We start from the raw sequence: 15,785 nt of genomic DNA, 5'->3' as shown, positions 1-15,785 counted from the left end.
CATCAGATGTTATTTCCCCTTTATCATTTCTAATTGAGGTTACTAGAGATTTTACTTTTCTATTTCTGGTTAGTCTGAACAAAGGTTTATCTATTTTATTTATTTTTTCAAAAAAACCAATTCCTTATTTCATTAATTTTCTGAATGATTCTTTTGTTTTCAGTTTCATTGATCTCTTATTTAATTTTGGATATTTCTTTTCTTCTGCTGGGTTTAGGCTTAGATTGTTCTTTTTCCAATTCCATAAGATGGCCTGTGAGTTTGTTGATGAGCTCTCTTTCTGTTTTTTGAAAGTAGGCATCTAAAGGGATAGATTTCCTCTCAGAACTGCTTTTGCAGTATCCCACAGGTTTTGGTAGCTTGTGTCTTTATTGTTGTGATGTTAATGATTTCCTCTTTTATTTCTTCTTGCACCCCCAACCATTCTGTCTTTCAACAGAAGGTTGTTCAATTTCCATGCCTTTGCGTGGGTTGAACGTTTTTGTTGGAGTTGAGTTCCACGTTTAGTGCCTTGTGGTCTGAGAAGATACAAGGTAAAATTTCAATTCTTTTGATTCTATTGAGGTTTGTTTTGCCTCCTAGGATATGATCAATTTTGGAGAATGTTCCATGGAGTGATGAGAAGAAAATATATTCTTTATCTTTGGGATGGAGTGTTCTATATACATCTATCAAGCACAGTTGTTCTAGGGTCTCATAGATAAAAGTCTCTTTTATCTTTGTTTAATTTCTGTTTAGAGGATCCGTCCAACTCTCTAAGAGGAGTGTTAAAGTTCCCTGTTATTATGGTGTTGTAGGATATTATATTGCTCAGACTGAGTAAGGTCTATTTCAAAAATCTGGGAGCATTTAAGTTGGGTGCATAAATATTTAGAATTGAAACATCTTCTTGTTGTATTTTTCCCTTGACCAGTATAAAGTGACCATCTTTGTCTTTTTTGACTTTAGTTGCTTTAAATCCACATGCACCTGCAAATAAGATTGCAACTCCTCTTTTCTTCTGAATTCTGTTTGCCTGAAAAATTGTCTTCCATCCCTTAACTTGGAGTTTTAATTTGTCTTTTGAAGTTAGGTATGTTTCCTACAGACAACAAATGGATGGCTTGTGTTTTTTAATCCAGTCAGCCAATCTATTCCCCTCTTCAGTGGGGAATTCAAGCCATTAACATTTATTGAGATAATTTATAAGTGTAGTAGTGTTTTATTCATTTTATTTTGTGAGAGTTTTATTTTGTGGAGTTTTAATTATTTTGTGGAGTTTTAATTTGTCTTTTGAAGTTAGGTATGTTTCCTGCAGACAACAAATGGATGGCTTGTGTTTTTTAATCCAGTCAGCCAATCTGTTCCCCTCTTCAGTGGGGAATTCAAGCCATTAACATTTATTGAGATAATTTATAAGTGTAGTAGTGTTTTATTCATTTTATTTTGTGAGAGTCCATTGCTTAGTTTTATCTTTTGCATCATTGTGTAAGTTAGGTTCTGTCCTTTAGTTTCTGAGTTCTTACTTTGCTGTTGGTCCATTGTGATGGTCAGTGTGTAGAACAGATTGAAGTATTTCCTATAGAGCTGGTCTTGTTGTGGCGAATTACTTTGATGTCTGTATATCAGTAAATTATTTGATTTCTTTGTCAATTTTAAAGCTAAGCTTAGCAGGATATAGAATTCTGGGCTGGAAATTGTTCTGTTTAAGTAGATTAAAAGTAGATGACCGTTGTCTTCTTGCTTGAAAAGTTTTATAAGAGAAGCCTGCAGTCACCCTGATGGATTTGCCCCTGTAGGTCAGCTGGCACTTACTCCTGGCAGCTTTAGGAATCTTTTTTTTTTGTCTTGACTTTGGACAGGTTCATCACAATGTGTCTTGGAGAAGCTCGGTTAGAGATGAGGCAACCCAGGGTCTGATATCCCTCTGAAAGGAGTGTGTTAGAATCTTTGGTGATATTTGGGAAATTTTCATTTATAATATTCTCCAGTATGGCTTCCATCCCCCTGGGGCATTCTTCTTCCCCTTCTAGGATATCTATAACTTGAACGCTTCATATAGTCCCATAATTCAGACACTGAACGTTCTGCTTTCTCTCTCTTCTTTTCTGCCTCTTTAACTATCTGAGTTATCTCAAGAGCTTTGTCCTCTACCTCTGAGATTCTTTCTTCTGCATGGTTTAATCTGTTGTTGATACTTTCTATTGCATCTTTAAGTTCCCTAATTGACTGTTTCAGTTCCTTCAGGCCTGCTATATCCTTTCTATATTCTTCATATCGTTCATCTCTAATTTGATTCTGTTTTTGGATTTCCTTTTGGTTGTTTTCCACTTTATCAGCAGTTTCCTTCATTGTTTTCATCATCCGTATTCTAAATTCCCTTTCTGTCATTTCTAACATTTCTTTATAGGTGGAATCCTCTGCAGTAGCTACCTTCTGTTTCCTTGGGGGAGTTGCTCTGGACTGGTTTTTCATGTTGCCAGGATTTTTCTGCTGATTCTTTCTTTTATCTGTTTCCTTGGCCTAATTTTCCTTTCACTTCCTCTTGCTCTTTAAGTTACCATGCCTCTGTACTAGGGTTTTGATGAGTCCAGTTCTCCACTGCTTTTGTCCTCCTCGTGGGGTCCAGAAGTCTATCACTGTTTCCCTGTGTCCCCAAAGGGAAGTTTCTGGGTAGATCCCACCAGCCAGAGATGCCTAGAGTCTTCTCTCCCCAGTCTCACTGTGCCCAGTTGCAAGGAAGCTGTTACTTGTCCACCATCTTGCTCCTAGGACCAATTAACATATATTTTTAAAACTACTAGAGGCTGAACACAGTGGCTCATGCCTCTAATCCTTGCACTTTGGGAGGCTGAGGCAGGTGGATAGCTTGAGCTCATGAGTTCAAAACCAGCCTAAGCAAAATAGTAAGACCCCATCTCTACTAAAATAGAAAAACTGAGGCAAGAGGATCACTTGAGCCCAAGAGTTTGAGCTTACTGTGAGCTATGATGCCATGGCAATCTGCCCAGGGTGACAGAGAGAGACTATATTTAGAAAAAAATTATAGTAAAATAAATAAAAATTTGCTAGAAAGTACATAAAAATTCAAATGAAGAACAGTGACACACAAATGTCACTGTTGTGTTTGTCATTGTTGTGACAAATGTCACACAAACATCACCAACTCTGATGTTTTTCTACTAAAATGGTAGACCCCTCAGAATTTTCCAGAATTCATCCTCCAGAGAATTTCCAGATGGTTCCAGAGTCAAGCAGTTTGCTATTGGTTAAGGTAAAGATGATTCTTTGAATGGTAAAACGTCCACTGGAAACACATTTCTAGAACAGCTACTTCACCTACCCAACGTCTATTGAGCTTGGTGGTAGCAGAGAATCTCTGAAACTGTGAGAAAATGAGACCAGAAGTATCTTGATCTCAGCTTGGCCACCTCAGTGCCAACTACTGGGTAACAAGTGCAACTTCCCACTCTGTGATGCATCATAACTTTGCATACCAAAATCATGAAGTGTCTCTCCCAGGTCAGGAGCTTCCTCACATGCTGAAACTGACTTGTCCAGGCTGTTAGGTTCAGTACAGTCATAGTATCTGACTTCTTACCTCATTTCTTATGCCAAAGCATGGATTGAAGATTTAAATGTAAAAAATAAAACCATAGGTGGCTGGACAAAGATATAATAAGTCACTTTTTAAAATCATGGGTTAGAAATGGAATTTATAAGCATGGCACTGAAGTCAGAACCCCTAAAGCTGTGCTTCTCCATCAGGGACCCTTTCCCCCCTAGGAGGTCATTTGGCAACGTCTGGAGACATTTTTGGTTTGTCACAATTTGGGGTTTGCTACTGGCCTCCAGTAGATAGAGGCCAGGGATACTGCTAAGCATTCTACAATGCATAGTACAGCCTCACCACAAAAAGAATTACCCAGCCCCAAATGTCAGTAGTGCCCAGGTTGAAAAACCTCACCATAGAGTAAAACATTTTTCTTGAGTATTTGAAGCTTAAAAGTTTAAGTTTTCCATATAGAAAGAAAATTCCACCTTAACAAAGTTTGAAGACAAATGACAAACTGAAAAAGTTTTTCAACACTTATAAAAAATGCATGGTTAATATTTATGAGATATTAAGTGTTCTTGCAAAAGAGTGAGGGATAAACTATAGACCAGTGGGGTGGTGCCTGCGGCTCAAAGGAGTAGGGTGCCGGCCCCATATATCGGAGGTGGCGTGTTCAAACCCGGCCCTGACCCAAAACTACAAAAAAAAAAAAAGAGAGAGAGAGAGAGATAAACTATTGACCAGTGGACAAAGAATATGGACAGAGACCATGTAGGAAAAAATACAGATCGTAGCACTGTCCTTCCTCGACTACTTACAGAGCACCTCTTTTGTGCTAGTCACCATTCTGGGCATTTAAAAGATGGTCCACATCATGAATAATTGAGGAAATGCATAGTAAAATGAAACCAGTTTTCAGAGCACTATTCATAATAGCAAGAACACTAGGAATAATATTCATAGCCATTTATAGGGGTCAGCTAGACACAATATTTCTATGGCAACAATAAAATGGATTATAAAGCAAAATAATAATATTTCAGTACAAACAATGATTTTCACTGGGTGATTAGATTATAAATGCCCTTCATTTTTTTCTTTTTTGCATGTTTTGAATTTGCCTACAATGAGCATGTATTACTAGCACATTAGGAAAAAAACCACAAAGCAACTAAAATGTATTCGATCAAAAAATAAAAGCTCTGCTTCTGGCCCCAGGCTGGTTGCAGGCCTGTCTTAGTGTGTGGCAGGTAGCACACCTGTGCATCCGCCTTGAGGGCTACTGTACTGGTCTCCTGGGAAGGCAGCCTCTGTCTGACTTAAGGTTTGCTTAGTGGACCAGGCACCAGTACCTGGCATATCACAGAGGCTCCACAAATGTTTGTATTTCATAAGTATTGTATTTCTAGGAGATCTTTTAAGCTGAAAAGTGCACTGTAGATATTGGTCTATATAGAAGCCCATGGAGAGTGATAGAAATCACATCTTCTGGAATAAGACAGACCTGGATTCCCATCATGGCTCTGTCTAGAGCTGTTAGACATGTTGCTTAACTTCTCTGAACTCAACTTAATTCCTGTGTAATAGTGGCATGATAATCTCAAGCTTAATAGTGATTTTTTATTTTATTTATCCTTCATTCAATAACATTGACCATGTTAGATTTGGGGACATGTTAGGTGACAAGACAAAGTCTGTGCTTTCCAAGAATTTGCATTCCAGGCTATCAGAGGTAGAATGGGGGAGACAGATGGATTAAAACAAGTAAATAGCAAATAAATGAGGCAATTATGAATTGTGATAAGAGCTCTGGAGGCACAGCAGGTAGAAGCAGAAAGCATGTGGGTGCTGGGCCTGCAATCTTCTCTTTTGGAAGAGGAAGTCCAGAAAGGCCTCCTGGAGGAGGGGACAATGAGGCTGAGAGCTGCAGGCCAAGAAGAGCCAGACACCCAAGATGTCCTGAGGCCCCCAAACAATGAATTCCTCTTGGGTGGCCAGGAGTTTGGGGTGTCCTCTGGGGACTGGAGAGGTCTGCATTTCTGGGCTAGTAGGAGGTATGTAGGGGATGAATGGTGTGGGCTGCCCAGGTGGCCTGGCCTCCTGAACTTGGAGAAGTATGTTTTTGTCCATGGAGCAGTGGGAAATTGTTGCTGGGTTGAAAATAGAGAAGCAGTATTGCTCAGTTTGTGTTTGAAAAGCACAGGCTGACCCCATCCAGAGAATGACGTTGGAGGAGACCTGGGAGGGAGGCAGGGCAGGGAGGAAGTGCAGCTGTCCAGGCTGGAGGGAGCGCAGTATGAACCAAGGGCACGGGCACTGGAGAAAATGGGAAGGTATGGGGGGTTTACTGTGTGTTCTAGAGATGACGTTGGCACTATGTGGATTGGAATGAAGCTTGGACAACTCCTGGTTTTTGGATGACTCCCAGATTTGTGACTTGGGCAACTCATTGGTACCACTTGCTGTCATGAGGGCAGGGCCAGGATAGTGAAAATTAAGAGTTTATTAGATCTATTCATTTTGACATGACTTCAGGACATCTGAGAGGAGATAGGTAGTCAGTCCTGGGATCAAATAACCGAACAAAGGTGGCGGCAATGGCACGGGACCTGGCTCTGAGGGGTTGTTTTTCACTGCATGTTCATTCTGCTGCACAGATGCAGGGCTGGCAATAGTGGTGAAGACGCGGTGGGACCCTGCTCACTTCCTTCCCGACCTGGAGCCCAGCAGGATTCTTTGTCCCTTATATGGGTTGGAGATCTCCAGAGAAATAGAACTACTAGTGTGTGTGTGTGTGTGTGTGTGTGTGTGTAGGAAGGAGAGAAATCTTTTAATGCTATTTTTTAAGGAACCAGCTCACAGGCTCTGGCAAGCCCAGAATCTGCCATCCAAGGGGCAGACCCCAGGAGAACGGACACAGCAGGTCCAGCTCTGCAGCCAAGACACCTGGGAGAGCCAGTGCTCTGATTGGAGCCTGAAGGCTTTCTGCTGTAGAACTGGGCAGTGCCAATGGCCAATGGGGTGAATTATTTCTTGCCTTATGGAAGCTGGTCTTTTTGTTTTATTCAAGCCTACACTTGGCTGGTGGAGGGCGGTCTGCTTTACTGAGAGTTTACCAATTTGCCAGTTTAAATGTTAAGCTCATCTCTAAACACCCCCACAAAAACCTCCAGAATAACATCTGGTAGCACATCGGGACACTGTGGCCCAGCTCAACCACCACACTCCCTTCTCTGCTGTGTGTCTTGCAGGCTCATTCTCCAGCCAGTGCTCTCATCCTGTTTCCATCACACTGAGTCCTCCCCGACCCCACTGCCCTGCCTGCTCAGACCCTCAGCACTGACCATCCCTCTCCAGCCTTCCCTCATCTCAGGATCACAGCCTTCAGGGGGTCACCACAGTCTGTACGACCAAGTGTGAAGTCTGCATCTCAGCTTTTCTCAGTCCACTTCCTGCCTCCCTCTCTGGACCCGTTTCTCCAATCATACCACCTTCCTATACCCTGCAGAGTGACTCAGTTTCTTGATCTGGCCATCCTGATTCTTTAAGGCCAGCTTACCTCTCACCTCTTCTAGGAACCCTCCCTGCTTTCCAGGCAGAATGAATTGCACCTTCTTCCCCACACACTTGGGGACCCCTCAACTATAGCATCTACAAATTTGAATTGTAGCCATTGCCACCTCACTTGCTGTCACCCCCTCCAGCCTGGGAAACCCTTGAAGGTGGGAGCTGGGAGATCAGTGGGACAAGCTCAGCCCTTAACAAAGGAGGACTTTATTTTATTTTATTTTTATGTTGAAAATTAGGTAAGTTTAATATCTATATATAAACCAATGTGACATCTTATTCCCATCACAGTTTTTATGTATAGTCCAAGACTAAAGAGGATTCTATTCTTCTTTTTAGACTAATTTAAAATCACAGCAGATTCCTTTTGTGTAAGAGAACTTACTGATTCAATGAAGGTATAATCAATACTGAATCATATGTCAACTTCTTGAAGGGCAAAAAAAAGCAACAGTCTAAATTCTCTAAATTTTTCAGCTATTGCTAACAGAAGGTGCTACCAAGATGAGGCAACACAGGGCAGTCTAATACTGGTCCAAGGAATTTTCATATCTTATTTCTGAGGAATAGAAAGCTGTAGGAGTCTGCATAGTAAATCACCTAGTGAGACCTTGGTTCCACAGTGAGAAAATTCTCTAAAAGCCACAAGGCCTACACTGTCACCCGACACCACGTGAGTGCATCCAATACTGGATAAGACAGTGCAGGAAAATGACATCCATCCCAGGAAATAAGCTCTTCTCTTGTCAGCTCAAAAGTGGGAAGAACTTATTTGAAGTAGATGGTCTTGTCTTACTTCTGTAAAAAGTCAAATTATTTCAGGGTTTTAAATGTCATGTGGAAAAGGTGCAGAACATGGACCTTAAACTCTACCTGTGATCCTAGGACAAACAATGCAGTTAAATGACTTCCAAAGGTGCAGAGCAGACATTCTCCAGTTACTGAGGCCTTTACAAAGCACCTTTCAAATGACCCAGGAGCCCCATATATTACATAGCCACAGAGGGGGGAACCAAATTCGGGTTTCCAACCAAAATTGTAAATGTTTCTTGGTGAAAGCCACACTTCTCTGTGGCGCCTCGTCAGTTGATCCTAAGTTATTCTGGATTCCTCTGCAGTTGCTGTAGTGGCCGTAAGCCTCTCACGTCTTACTTGGCTGACAGCCCAGGTCCGAGGAAGAGAGAGCCAATAATCGCTTACTCAACAGGGCGTTGTGTCACTTCAGATACACTATTATGTCTCCTTGTTTTTCAATAATTTCTTCCAGGCTTGAAATAGTGTCTCACTTTGTCACCTTCCGTAGAGTGCTATGGTGTCACAGCTCACAGCAACCTCAAACTCTTGGACCTAAGTGATTGTCTTGCCTCAGCCTCCAAAGTAGCTGGGACTACAGGCACCAGCCTGGCTCATGTTTGATGATTTAAGACTTAGTTTCACCACAGCTGAATCCAGTCTCTGAGGTAATATTGCTAGGGTAAGCATAGATTTTTTTCTTCTTCAAGTACATCAGGTTGTGGTTTGGCTTTATTAAATTTTCAGATTTTCACGATGGAGTGTATCAAGAGTGCAAGTCTCTTAAGATGCTGCATCGACTGGTAGATCAAGTTATAGTCTTGTTTTCTGACTTTGCTATGGTGATACTGGATGTAGCATTCAAGGAGTAAATGGAGAACCCACAAAGTGACCTTTCCCAGGATGACGACTATCTGAACTTTCAGCCGGTCAGTGTAGTTTCCTGGGCACTTGTCCTCATTTGGATCAGGGTAAGAACAGAGCACACCCGTTAAACACAATGTGTGAATAGCAGAAGATTGACTATGAGGACTGTAGGGAGGGGATGGAACCTGGGTCTGAAGTGAGCATGTATTGAGTGACGTGGGAGAAGCTGGATATCTGGAAGTGGGTCATTCTCAACACTCTGGGTGACATCCAAGGAGCCATCCTCCATCCTGCTGCCCACTGCCATTTCCGGACACTGGAGCCGGAGGCCCCAGCCAGCTGGGCCTCCATCTGTGCGTAGGAGCCACCTTTAGTTCATTTTATAAACATGTCAGGTTGATTGGTGAAGTGACAGTGAAGAGTCTGTCAGGACTGTTACGAAGACAGGGTAATGAGATCTGCAAATAAAGCTGCCACAACTGATGTTGTCCCTCCTGGATTGCTACGACATCCAGTAACCAAGCTGGCTGAATGTGGCAGCCTCTGGACTCACACAGGGAAACCCATTTACAGAGTGTAGGCCTCTGTTTGAGTTTAGACATTGTCTTGGGTCTCTCTCTGTCTTTTCCCATGTTCTCAGCCCTTGGCTTTTTCTCCCCTTGCTGGTCCCAGGTATAACTCACCCAAGGCTTGGCTCTGTGGAGTTCCAAATATGCCCCAGGGGCCAATGACTGAAAGTCATCTGTATTTGGCACAGCTCTGGGTTAATCAGATCAGCTTGTGTCATAGCAATGTATCCCTACAGGGAATAGTTCAGAAAAAAACCTTGAAAATCACTTTACCTTTGCAGCTAACGTTTTCTATACATTCTGTTCTTGTCCCCAAATTGCCTAAATTGAGCAGAGTTCAAAAGCAATGGAGACCAGGGCACCCCCAGACAGATGCCTCCTCCCAAGTTTGGAAGGTCAACTCTACCAGAAGGCAGTTCCCTCCATGTCTTCTCTGCCCTTGAACACCTCCCCTTTCCCAACTTTACTACCCAAAGCTCTGGTACCCTGGGCCTTGCACAGGTGCTCCTGGTACACTCTGCCATGAGCCAGCTGAGCCCTTACTCAAACCTTAGCCTGCCCGCCAGTCCCTATGGGGCTGATAGAAGCAGGTGTCTTGGCAAGAAAAAGCTGCCCTTGCTAAACTATACAAATAGAATTGACTGTGGCTGAAACATATGGAAATGCTCCCTTTAACTTATTTTCTTGATTTGACTCCCTTGTCCTGGTCCCACTCTGTCCTCACTAACCCTCAGTATTTCCACTCCATAATCTTGCAGGTGCTTAGTGGCTTGTCACCAGGCCCAGGCCCTGGGACAGCAGCCAGAGCCATAGAAGAGGCAGCTCTGGAGTGGACAGCAGGCTCTGTTGGGACTGTGCCATCATCCTGAGAGCAGGGAGAAGGAGGACATTGAGGGGGGCGGGGTGCTCCACCAGGCATATCCTGGGGAAGAGCCCCAGTGGATGGTGAGCAGTTTAGCAGTCTTGGTCACCAGCAAACAGCAAACTCACTGATCAAGGCAAAAAGCCACAGTGTTGGAGGAAATGTGTGAGGTCTGAGGTCTGAGAAGAACGGGATGTGGGACAATAGTAGGGCAGTCCCAGGATGGATCTGCACCCAATGTTTTGTGGACAAGTTATTAAATTATTTACACTCTCCACCTCCTTGTGTGTAAAATGGAAGAATATGATATACCTTGCAAGTTTGCTTTGAGGATAAACTGAAGTGGTTGGCACACAGTAGTAATCTAATTATTCTCCATGTTTCCCAAAGGAAACTGACCTATGTCTCTCAGGCAGTGGGAGAGAGCCCCCCTGGGTTGAGGTGTAATACTTGGGGTGGTGCTTACAGTTTGGGAGAGATTGCTGTCTCCCACACAGAAAAAAATGTCCTTTCTGGTTAGACTTTTGTTTCATTTCATGCCCTCAGCAAACCTTCTGTCCAGTGATGGAGAGAGAATAACTCTTGGCTTTTGGGGAACCTCTTGAACTTGATATTCCCTCTGCCACCTTGTAGATTACACCAGGATTTAAAAACCATTTTCTTTCATATCATATTGGGATTTCCCCAGAGATCTGCCAAAGGCTCTTCTCCCCCATCCCAACCCCCACTACTTTTTTCCCCCACTATTTTAAAAAATCTTTTTCAGGTTTGCCTTTAGAAACAGAACTGAATGCTTCCCTGTGAGGTGTTTTGTTTGTTTGTTTGTTTGTTTGTTTTGAGACAGAATCTCACTCTGTCACCCTGGGTAGGGTGCTGTGGTGTCATAGTTCACAGTAACCTCAAACTCTTGGGCTCAAAAGATCCTCTTGCCTCAGCCTCCCATGTAGCTGGGACTGCAGACACTTGCCACAATGTCCGGCTAGTCATGAGTAGAGATGAGGTCTCGCTCTTGCTCATGCTTGAGTTCAACATTCTGCCTCCCAGAATGCCGGGATTACTGGTGTGAGCCACTGTACCTGGCCTCCCTGTGAGGTCTTGATTTTCATGACACTAATGAACTTGAAATGGCCTCTTGTCTGGTCATTTCTTTAGATATAGCATTGTGTGGACCAAAAATAAGCTCTTAGGCCAGCACAGAAAGAAGTTTACAGTGTTGGAGGCTGAGGCACAAGGGGCCTGGGCCTCATTGGGGAGGAAAAGTCCAGGGATATCTGTTGGCCCACATGGAGGAGGGCCTCCAGCACCAGGAGCTAGATTGCCCACCTGCTCTGTGCTGCTTTCTGCATAATGTACTTTAAAGAAATTGTAGATGAGACCATGTGCATCCCAGGTGGGCTGAGGAAGCAGGTGACCTGGGGCTGAACAGGGGATGCCCCTGAGCTTTGTACTACCCTTTGAGCAGGTGGGGATGAAGTCATGCTGTGCTGGCTGAAGCACCGGCTACAGGGCTGTTTTTCCCAGGAGCTACAATACTTCACTATGGCCCCAGAGTGCTCTGTGTGGGTCTGGCCATGGTCTTGTTGTGTTCTCTGGGTGTGGTGGGGCCCATCGCAGACAAGGGCTACTCAGGGATAACTGCTCACTCAGGAATAACTACTCCCCAGCCCCCAAGGCAGGATTTGGGCTTAATTTGCAAAACTACAAGGTGGCCCCTCTGATGCCTATTTGCTCCCTGAAGTAAACATGATATCCTCTTACCTCCTCCCTCCTTTGGGATCCAAGAGGCTCCAACAGGAGCAGGGGGCAAACTTGTAAGCATCACATTCTGCTACCTGGACACTGGCCCATTTACTGTTGAGGAGTTTAGGGAGGTGAAGAAGATGAAGAAGCGATAAACTCAGGTAGATTTAGTGTTTGCAGGAGAAACACAGGACAGGGGAATGCCTGAGAGACTGTGCTATGGACTGAATGTTGTGTCCCCAAATTCAAATGTTGAAATCCTACCCTCAAAGCGGTAGTATTAGGAGGTGATTAGGCCATGAGGGTGAACCTGCTTGATGGGATTAGTGCCCTTATAGAAGAGGCCCCAGAGAACTCCCTCACCCCTTAGTGAGAAGGCGGCATCTAAGAGCAGCAAACAGTCCTGAATTTGCCAGTGCCTTGGTCTTGGACTTCCCAGCCTCCAGAACCGTGGGTGATGAATTTCAGTTGTTTGTAAGACACCCTGTCTAGGGTGTTTGTTTTGGTGAAAAAAGGTGCAGGTGACAGAGAAGTGGGTAAGAGACACAGTCATCCACAGTGCTAGTGTCTGCCTACCCCTGCCCAGAGCAGTGACTCGGACCCTTAGACCATCTGTGGTTGGAAGTTTCTGGCCAGAATCCCCCTTGGGCTCACTGGGTTGGGCTCAGGGCTACCAAAGTGTCTGTTTTCCTAACTGGAACAGGCTGGTTCCTTCTTCCTGAGACTTCTCTACATCTTCAGTATTCTGAGCAGCCTGGCCTCCTTTGATTTAAAAAAAGATATTACTATAAAAGCAACTATGCTTCTTAAAATGATTTCACTTTCTACCCCTTCAAAAAATCCCCATAGCTATGGAGTTAAAACAAAACAAAACAAACAAACAAACAAAAAAACACCTTTTCCTTTACTCCAATCTCACCACCCCATCTATTCCCATGCCCTAGGATGTAAACAGCCTATCAGTTTAGTCTTCATTCTGTTGGACCTTTTTCTGTGCTTCAACACATACACACATTTTTATTTTTATAGAAATAAAATAACACACACACTTCTAAAAGTTGTCTTCATTTCAAGTAGAGGGGTACTGTTCTCTAGCAATCCCACCTGAATGAACCCAGAAGCCTACAGGCTATTCTTAGGTTGAAGCACATTAGTGCCCTTATAGAAGGGCATTTATGCCAGAAAGCCATCAGAGGCAGTCCGTGGGGGAGTCTCTCCCCAGCTCCTGGCCTTCCCACCCCATTTCTCTCCACTCTCTCATTTTTCTTCTTCCAGAGCTCTTGGTCTTTTTTTCCTCCACTGCCTTCCTGGACCTTTTCCACATTTCTTTCCACACCAGTAGTTTTCAGACTTTCCAATGTACAAGTCTCCTTTTTTGTTTCCAGCCCCTTCTGACTCTGGTCTTTCTGTTTCCTACCCATCAGCCTAAGTGATGGCGACAGTGACCTGCACAGGCCCTTCCTTTGGAGGGGCAGAAAGGCAGTGGATATTCACACATTTACTGTCCTATGGCTCTGCCACCCATTAATAGTGTTTGTCACTATAATATCAGTATAATGTCTGACAATTAAGTTCTCAAACTCATCCTAGAAAAAGTGCTACCTACCTCATTGCTGAATATCACTACAGTCACCTTTGAAGTACTTACTCCCCTTGGGAAAGTATACACTGACACCAGGACCTAGTTCACCTTTCAAAGCAATTTTGGAATTCTTTTTCTGGAATGACCATCAGAGCTGTCATTGTACACAGTCTGACAATTCAGTTCACAAACTTGCCACCATATGCTTATGTGGGCAGCGCTGTATAAATAGCTTGGTAAGATTCATAACCTTGGTATATCAGTGTCTCAGAGCTGTGTTCATGTCAACCTGGGGTGGTGTCTTACTGAGTGGCATGCATTATTGTTGTATGTTTTTGTGTGCTATACAATGCCAGCTCTGATGGCTGTTGCAAAATTGCTTTGAAGGGTAGACTAGGCACTGGTGTCAGCATATAGCTTCCCATAGGGAGTACTTTGAATGAGGCCATAGTGATATTCAGCAACAAAGCCCTTAGTATATCAGATCTCCTGATGTCTGCCTTATTATTTTTTAAACTATGTATTAAAATATAACTTATTATGGACAAAAGCACTTATACTTGCAGCTTGATGAGTTTTCACAAAAAGAACAAACCTGTGTCCAGATGAAGACACAGCACTTGATCAGACTGCCAGAGACTCCTCATGTGCCCCACAGGTAACCATAGGCCTGATTTCTTACCTAATAGATTCATTTTTCCTGTTTAGGAACTTTACCTAAATGGTAGCACATGGTGTGGAATCTTGTGTCTTTCGTTCAGCGTTATGTTTGTAAGATGCATCCACATTGCTGCAACTTAGCTTAGGGTTGCTCATATATTTACTTTTCATCCTCTTGTTAGGGATTTGGGTAGTATCCAGTTCTCAACTATTATGAAGAGAGTGTCTATGAACAATCTTCTGTATCTTTGAGTGAACATATGTACACATTTCTGTTGTGTTTATACTTTACAGCAGGAATGCTGGGCATAAGGTACGCATATGTTACGTTTAGTAAATAGTACCGAATCATTATTCAAAGGGTGATCGTCTTGCCAAGCATGCATGAGATCTGCATCCTCACTTGGATTCTCTTTTTTCTTTTAGTCATCCTGGTGGCTTTGCAGGTCTGTTTATGGACTCTTTGGTCTATTGTTGTCTATCACTATGTCAATACCACATTATTTTAATTACCAAAGCTTTATAGTAAGTGTTGATGTCAAGTAGAATTTTGATCTTCAGAAGTGCCTTGACTATTCTTGGGCATTTGCATTTCCATATAAGTTTTGTAATGTCTGCCAATTTCTAAAAAAAGAAAACCCTGCAGAGATTCTGAATGTGATCCATTGAATATAGATTGATTGAGATGTGCCATCTTTGTAACCTTGAGGCCTCTGATTCATGAACACAGCGTATCATTCCTTGTATTTATGACTTCTTTAATTTTATTTGATAATGTTTTATAGTTTTATGTATAGAGATCTTGCACATCTTTTATTAGATTTATTCCTAGGAATTTTGATATTATTTGAGACTTATTTATTTATTTATTTCAAATACATGTACTTTATGGTCTGTAAATTATTACACATTGCAAGAAAACTGTTAAAAAATATATGGTATTTCCCTGAACTTCTGTTGTACCACAGTAATGACCAGGCTTTTCGTATGAAAGCTGTAATACATATGTTTTATATAAACTTCTGTTTATATAAAACTATAGCTGGATCCCATTCCAGGCTATTTTAAATGATACTATTTTTTAAATTTGCTTTCCATTTGTTCCTAAATGATTTTTCACGTTGCTTTTGTATCTAGTGACTTTGCCATGTTCGCTTGTTAATTCTAGTAGTGTTAGATTTTCCAGGTATTTTCTGTCATACCTTCTATAAATAAGAGTTTTATTTATTCCTTTCCAATCCTTGTGTCTTTTGTTTCTTTCTCTTGACTCATCACTTTGGCAAAGACCTTCAACAGTGAGAATAGCATTGGCAATAGCAGGCATGCTGGTTTCACAGCTGAAACGGAGGAAACATTAAGAGGCTTTTTTAAAAGGTGATGATAGGGTGTTACAATTTGTCAAATGATGTTTCTGTATTTATAAGATGACCATATGAATTTTCTTTTGTTTTCTATCAAAATGGTGAATTACATGGATTGATTGTAGAATGATAACCACCCTTCCATTCCTAGAATAAACCCCAATTGGATGGGATTTATTATTTTAACATGTTACTGGATTCAATTTGCTGGCATTTTGTCTAAGAATTTGCATCTGTCTTTTTTTTTTTT

The 15,785-nt window shown here is 42.4% G+C and overlaps 1 protein-coding gene and 1 pseudogene across 1 annotated transcript in view; one reads left to right on the top strand and one right to left on the bottom strand.

The window, feature by feature from the left end:
- The window catches only part of COL23A1 (collagen type XXIII alpha 1 chain), a 344,194-nt gene that overhangs the window by 38,580 nt on the left and 289,829 nt on the right, over nt 1-15,785 (top strand). The gene's annotated exons all lie outside the window — the stretch shown is intronic.
- Nucleotides 8,244-9,068, bottom strand: LOC111722474 (annotated as a pseudogene).

The sequence above is a fragment of the Otolemur garnettii genome, unplaced genomic scaffold (genome assembly GCF_000181295.1).
Source record: "Otolemur garnettii isolate 467f Iridium unplaced genomic scaffold, OtoGar3 scaffold00261, whole genome shotgun sequence".
Taxonomy (NCBI): domain Eukaryota; kingdom Metazoa; phylum Chordata; class Mammalia; order Primates; family Galagidae; genus Otolemur; species Otolemur garnettii.
This window is presented reverse-complemented; position numbering and strand designations above follow the sequence as displayed.